This window comes from Ailuropoda melanoleuca, chromosome 14 (assembly GCF_002007445.2).
Source record: "Ailuropoda melanoleuca isolate Jingjing chromosome 14, ASM200744v2, whole genome shotgun sequence".
Taxonomy (NCBI): domain Eukaryota; kingdom Metazoa; phylum Chordata; class Mammalia; order Carnivora; family Ursidae; genus Ailuropoda; species Ailuropoda melanoleuca.
Window position 1 is genome coordinate 42,836,578 of NC_048231.1, and position 7,360 is coordinate 42,843,937.

The window sequence follows — 7,360 nt, forward strand, 5'->3', positions numbered from 1 at the left end:
CTGCCCTGTCAGGGGGCAGGGGAACTGCATCTCGCTTTAATTTAAATTTGCATCTTTCTCATTTCAAGTAAAGTTGAGCCTGTCTTTATGGGTTCATTTCAGGTCTTGGTCCATTTTTTTCTTGGGTCGTTGGTTTTCTTACCGGTTTGTGATAAATTGTTATAGCAAACAGTGGCCCTTTGTGAAATGAGTTGTCTATATTCCTGGTTTCTCGTTTATCTTTTTATTCTGTGCCCCCCCCCGCCATGCATCTGCCTTTTATTTTCATGAGAGTGAATATATTCATTTTTTATTTTATGGCTTCTAGGTTTTGTGTAATTCTTAGAATGATACAAAATTACAGACTTTTTTTTTATCCTTCTAGTAGTTTTACAGTTTTGTTTTTCCTTTTTAAAGCTTTGATCCATTTGGGACTTATTTTAGTGTCAAGGAGTGAGGTAAGTATCCAAACATTTCCCCCAAATGTCTGTTTAGCTGTCCCAAGACTATATATTTATTATGTATTTTGAATTATTTATTGAATAATCCATATTTTTCTCCTGGATTTCACCTGCTCCCTCCTCGTACTTGCACCAGAGTCTTTTGCTGGATTTTCTTTCCTGTCATCTGACCGTCCATGGGCTGTGTTAATTATTGTGGTTCTAGAACATATTTTAGGATCCCACATGGCTGGTCTACCTCGGTTAGCTTATTTTTAAAATTTTTCCTGGGTTTCTTTGCTCACAGATTCTTTCATGTGAACTTCAGAATTGCTTTGGCAGGGCCTCTTGATTTATTCAGAGAACAAGCAGTTAGGACTTCAGCAAGGCTAGAGAAAACGCGGCACCCAGGGCCCAGCGTTGGGTTCTTCTAGTTGACCTGTGCGCGCCGCCCCGCCCCCGCCCCTGCTCTCCAGGCCGACCACGCCCCCCGCGGGTGGAGTGCGCAGGCGCAGTGCTGTCCAGGGTGCTGGGCTGTGGTTCGGCCCCTGGCCTTTGAAGGAGAGTATCTCAAGGGAGTGGCGGAGGCCCAGGACCTACAATCTGGGTGTCCCCACTTGCCTATGGAAAGGGAGGTAGTCGTGGGGTTCTTTGGGCCCAAATGTGGATCGTTCTTTCACATGCACCTGAGCCGAGCCAGCCTGGCCCCGTGGCCAGAGCAGGTGGGCAGCACTGGGCATAGATGTCGGGGGAAAGGATCCAGGCCCTTGGAAGGTGGTTATGGTCACTCTGCTGAACACTCATTCCAGAAAAGGCCTGCAGGCAGGTGGGAGGCAGCAGCCAGTAAACCCTCAGGCTGAACTTGTGCATGCTCAGCCCAGAGCCTGGAGCCTGGAGTCTGGGCATTGATTGGAGCCTTCCAGGAACCTGACCCCCAGGTTGATCAAGAGTGGTGACTAGGAAGCTTGCATCCAGGACATGGGTAGCCCATGGTTCTATGCCCAGATCTCCCTTGCTTGTTCCTCAGCTGCACCCCTGGGGCCCGGGCTCAGTTTTCACAGTGGCTGACCTGGCAGAGCCTCACCTGGGAGAAACCAGGCATTTGGATGGGCTGGTGAGGCAAGGGCACTCAGCAGGAGCTAGGCTGGGGTGGGCAGACCCCAGATATTCTGATGCAGGCTGGGAGAAGCACCTCTGTGGCTGACAACAAACTTTGGCCAGCTTGGACTGTCAGCAGGAATCCTGGCTAAAAAGACCCCAGTCTCAGAGGCCTGCCTGCTGCCACTGCCTCAGAGCCCCCCCTTGCACCAGGCACCAAAAACATGCCCTTCAACCCCTGTGCAAGACCCTAGCAACAGGGCCCATTGAACAGACAAGAAAACTTGGGCCGTGTGCCCAGTGAGTCCCAGCCCAGGCCCCAGTCTCCAAGACCAGCCATAGACAACTTTGTCTCACCTCAAGGCCCCGTCTGGCCCCTGCCCTTTTCCTTGCCTGTGACCCTGGGTGGAGGTCAGGGCAAAACTCAGTGAAGAATAAGCTAGGGCAGGGGGTGAAAGCTCTGCCATCCTCACCCTGCACAGCTCTCTGTCCTGTGGCTCTTGGAGTGTAGAGCCACTTGATGGGGGCCAAAGTCCAGAGAGCTGAGTCACCTTAGCAGAATGTGGGGTGCCATGAGTGCCAATTGCCTCTGTCCCAATTGCACTCTGTCCCAATCGCCTGCTCCATCGATGCTTCAGACTCTGTGGGTGATCAAGTGGCATAGACACACCCTTTGTTTTGGGCTTACAAGTTCAGTGATCCAGGACAAAGCCGTCCACCCTGGGGCTCAGTTTCCCTACCTGTATCCTGTGAGGGTGAAGGGAATGGGACTCTAGCTGAGCTATGAAGGTAACTGGAATTGGCCTCCCAGTGTGTCTGTTGAGTGACTAAATCACTGAGCAAGAGAGCACTGAAGGGAACAAGGTGAAGGGGTCCTCCTTAGGGCCCTCTGGGTGGGAGCTCTGAACTCTAAGTGGGGGGGCTGGCCCTTCTTTGCCCTCAAACTCTCCATCTGGGAAATGGAGCATATCTGCATGCCTGTGGATTATGGCAGCCCAGAGGAGGGGCTCAGGGGCCCAGGGAGCCCTAGGTAGAGCAAGACTGGGCACTGAGTCTGAGCCCAGCTGAAGGCCCCTCACTGTGGCCCCAGAATGGGTCTCTGATGCCTGCCCTCCCCTCCACTTCTTTCCACTCCAGCTGGCAGCTGGTGCCATGCCTAGTCCTGCCTTCCCCAGCTCACTGGGTGCTCCCAGGTCCCCTCACCAGGTGCTCCCCCCCAAACCCAGTTTTGACTGCCTGCTGGGCTCCTAGTGTGAACAGAGCATCCCAATTTAGCTGTCACTGCTGGGTGGGTGGCTCTGGAAGGATCCATATTCCCTGCAGGGGTGGAGGAGGGGCATGAATCAAGCACTGATGCCTTGGGCACAGCCTGGGGACCCCACCTTCCAGAGCTCTGCCCTTCCACCAGATTTTGGGCCCTCAGAGATCAACCAGAAGTCACTTGCTCATCCCTAGCTGAGAAACCACCAACCTGCTGCACCTGCTAGGAGAAGACCCTGAGCTCACCCTTCAGTGACCGCCAGGGAACCCTGGGGTCTCATGCCTCCCCTTGGAAGCCAGGAGAATGGGCAAATCTAGCCTTGGGGGCCAGGTCCCACCAACGCATTTCCCACTCCACCCGAGTCTCCTCCCCTCTCCAGGCTCAGACTCCCATCGTGGAGTCTGGCCACAGGGGCTCCAGGTCAGCAGCAAGGGGGTTGGGGGGAAGGGCAAGGTGGTGTGGTGAGAGCCACCACTGTGCAATGTACATGCTTCATCCACGATCATCAGCAGGTGGAAGGTGCACATGGCCTGAGGGGCACACTTAGCATGACAGAATCTGGTGCTCTGTCCAGTAGGATGAGGCCCCTGTTCAGTGCAGAGGTTGGAGGTATTTGGAAGCGAGCAGATCAGTGGGAAACCTCGGGATGCTGCCAGGGGTCAGGCTGTTGGCCCCTTCCCCATAATGGTTCCGATTGCTGCTGTGTGTGACTTTAATGAAAAAGAGATGAAGAAGATTAATTATGGTGGAAAATGCACCATAAGTTGGGCAGAGGGACTCCTCAAGGGTGCAGGGCTGATAACAGAAGACCAAGATACCTCCTGAAGCCCTGAGGTTGGGGATGTTGAAGGGCTTGTGGGGGAAGCAGTGGCTTTGGGCAAAGGCGGACCTGGAAGGGGCTTCCAGGAGGTGGGCGTACCTAAATTCCCCTGACCTCTGTTTTCCTGTCTATAAAATGGGTAGTGGTGGTGGTGCCTCCACCACAGGACAGACTGGAACGAAGCACTTAGCAGGCCTGGCACAGAGTCGTCTCAGGCTTCAGGCAGGCAGCCACCCTCTGTGGTGCCAGCAGATGGCAGGCTGGTGCCCCCCAGCTCCCTGGCACTGCGACCACATTCCCAGCCGCCCACTCAGAGTGCTGGGAAGGGTCACATTGGAGCAGTGCCTGGGTGGCAAGCGCAGGTTTGCTGCAGGAACTTTGAGCTTCCTTCCAGGTATCTCCTTGCACTGCCCTGGCGTGGCCCAGAATGTGTGCAATAGAGACCATGCCCCTTGCTTCCACCCCCTTCCCTGGGAAGTCATGGGGGGGTACTGAATGCCTGTGGGTCCCCCTCTGGGCTGCCCAAGCAAAGCCACCCCAGGCCTGTACCCCCGGGATAGAAACAAGTTTCTGGGAGCCTGTGGAAGTAGCAGCCTTCGAAGCAGGTTGAATTGTGTCCCTGTCAACACAGGACCAGCGCCAGCGGAAGGGTCCCCTTGTCCCAGCTGGATTCTATGAGTAAACGTAGAGGTTTGGGTGAAAATCCCACACTGTCCATTAGGGCCGCAATCAGCCCTCTCAAGGGACAGGAGAGGTGGACAAAGGAAAGACAGTGACAGGCTGACCTAGCCCAGGAAGCATTAGCATCCGCCCTGTCTACAGGCTGCACTGAGCCCAAAGAGGCCAAGGGGCTGGGCTAAGGTCGCACACCTGGGAGAGCCTTCCCATGCCTGACACACTGATTGTGAAGGCTGGTCCCCAGGATGGGGGTGGTGGCGAGGCAGCCCCACAGCAGTACCAGGCTTCACTGGAGGGGTGTGGTGGGCTGGGTGAGCTAGCAGAAGGCCATACCCTATATGTGGTAAATCTGAGGGGGGGCAATGCAGGCAGAAGACCAGCCCAGACAGAAGTGACAGGTCTGTGTAGCCTAGCGAGCAGAGCTGTCTATAGTCTTCAGACCATGCCTACTCTTGGTCCCCAGGACCATGTGTCCAGAATGCCTAGGGAACTCAGATCAGTGGGGCCCAAGTGGCCTGTCATCTCTGCATCCCTTCTGGTCCTTCCAGAAACTGATTGGTGTAGACTACGTTAAAGAGGCAGTGTATAGCCAAGCTCTCCCCACGGGGTCTCTGGCTTCCCCACAGGGGTTGACCCTTAGGGCTGGCTGCAGCCCCTGTCAGCCCTCCCCACTGACTCCTCATCAACTGTCCTGTGCCCTCTCTCGCACGACCTTTGGGCCCTGGGTGATAATGGCTCCGCCCCTGCCCTCCTGGGAGGTACACTGTCCCTCATACTGCCCTGCACCTGCCCACGTCCTGATAAATGTGCCTCACCAAAACCTTCCCACGTCTCCAGCCTGAGGAGTGAGCCTTATCCTGCTGGAGGCCGAATGACAGCCACCCAGCCCTGCTCAGCAACTTCCCTACGTGCTCTCAGCCCCCTCAGCACTGGCCCACACCTGCCCACCCCAGTCAAGACCTGCAGCCGACACCCAGGAGTCATCCAACAGACTGGGTAGCCCACAAGGAGGGTGGTGGCCAAGGTACTGACTGAGAGCACAGGAAACCTGTCCTGTGGCCCACAGGGGTGGGCTCTCACCACACAGACTTGTGGGCAGGTGGGAGGCCCAGGTGGCAGCTCAGAGCAGCCAGAGACATCCGGGCTTGGCAGCTGGAGAGGATCCTGGTGCCAGAATCCTCCGCACGGCAACACTGGCTCCCCGTTCCCTCCTATGTGCACTTGTGCCCCAGAATGACTGTCCCCAACGGCCCTCAGGAGGGGACTTCAAACCTACAGGAAAATGGGGTCACAATCTTTGGCAGTGGTGGGCCAGCCTGGGGTCCTGGATCATTATAGCCACCAAGGAGCATGAGATCCTGGTCCACACTAGCTCAGACCTCAGACCGATGGCCAGTGGCACATGACTTGTCATTTGATCTGAAGTGGCCTTGTGGAGAGAACTTTCCTGATCTGGGAGCTGCTGCATGCAAGGAGCCTGGAGGAAGGGTGATAGCACTGGGACAAGCCTCAGCCCCTGGCTGACTCTGTGAGTTTGGCCTCAGGTTCCCCACTTGTCTGATGGGGGACACACCTCCGGTGTGGCTGTGGCAAGGATTCACTGGTGGCCCTCAGCAACAGCACCCACTGGAGAGGCGACTATGGGTGCATGGCTGGGGGCAGGAGCAAGGGCACAGTACTGGAGTGGTCTGGGCTCCACCTCACCTCCTGTGTGTCTGGGAATTAGATGTACTCCACAGTAACCTCATAAACCAAGGCAGGGATGAGAGCAACAGGGACAGAGATGTGGTCAGGGCCACAGTGCAGCCTGAGAGATCTGGACAGTGCAGCCTCTACACCAGGCCAGAGGGCGAGCCCAGCATGGGCACCACCATTGGTCTCCACCCCATGAGGCTGCCTGCAACTTCATGCTCAGGTGAGAGCACTGGGCTCAGAGAGTTACCTGCTTTCCTTTGGTGAGGCTGGCAGGCCACAAACCCGGTACTCTGCCAACCTCTCCTAATGCCACCTCCTGATGGAGGCTTGGTCTGGTGGGAAGGCAGAGTGCACTAGGCTTTCTAGTAACCAGGTCTCTCAGATTCATGTCACCAGGTGACACTGGCTAGGGCTCCCAGGGGGACCACCAAGCCCTTGGGCAGGATGGTGTAATCACAGGGAAGGGTCCAGAGGGTCCTACCGATTGGAAACAACTTTGCCAGCCAGTCTCTTATCCACCTGGCCCTTATACGTGCAGGGTGGGCTCAGAAAGGCCCAGGCCAGGCTGATCAGCTCCCAGCACCCCTCCATGTGCAGGACGGCTGTGGGGATCCTGGCCTGGCAGCTGGCTGAATGAAGACTCCAGGATGCACCCAGGAGCTTATCTGTGAGGCCAGAGAGATCCCCTGAGGGGAGAGACAGAGTGAAGTCTGCGCAGGTGTGTGTGCGGAAGGGGCAGGTCAGTGGTTTCTCCCGCCCTTGAGAGTGGGCTGGCTTGTGGAGGGTGCGGGTGCTGAGCAGGTGGGCGGGAAGGGAATCTCCTGGGCTTCCCCATTCCAAAGGAGGGAACAGGTGGGGTGCAACTGTGGGTTGGGGCAGAACTGTGACTGCGTCCCCTCCCTGGGTTGGTGCAGAGAGGGCCACAAAGACGGGTTGGGGGCTTCAGAAGTCTGTTGAGCTTTGAGCCTCAGTTTTCTAACTGAAAAATGGAGCAATCCTATTCCAGCAAAGGGTTGTTCTGCGGTGGGGGCTCCGGGATTTAGTGAGGCGAGGAAGCGAGCGCTCCAGGCAGAGGCGTCCCCCCTCCCAGGCCTCCCGATAAAGTCCTTACCGGTGGCTGGACTCACCGGGGATTCCCACGCTCCGGCCAGTCCCGGCCGCCACGCCCTCGGGCCCACGCCCTCCGGCCAGCGCCCCCACCCAGCTACCGCCCGCGCCGCCATTCCCGTGGCCGCCTGCAGGGGCCGCCGCCTCTTCAAAAATGCGCCGCCTTTGTCTGGGGCCGCGCGGCGCCGGAGCACCGGGCGGGCTGAACGCCTCCTGCGGCCCGGCCTGCGCGCCCCAGGACCCCACACCGCCCACACTCTCTCCTCCTCCCCGCCCCGCACC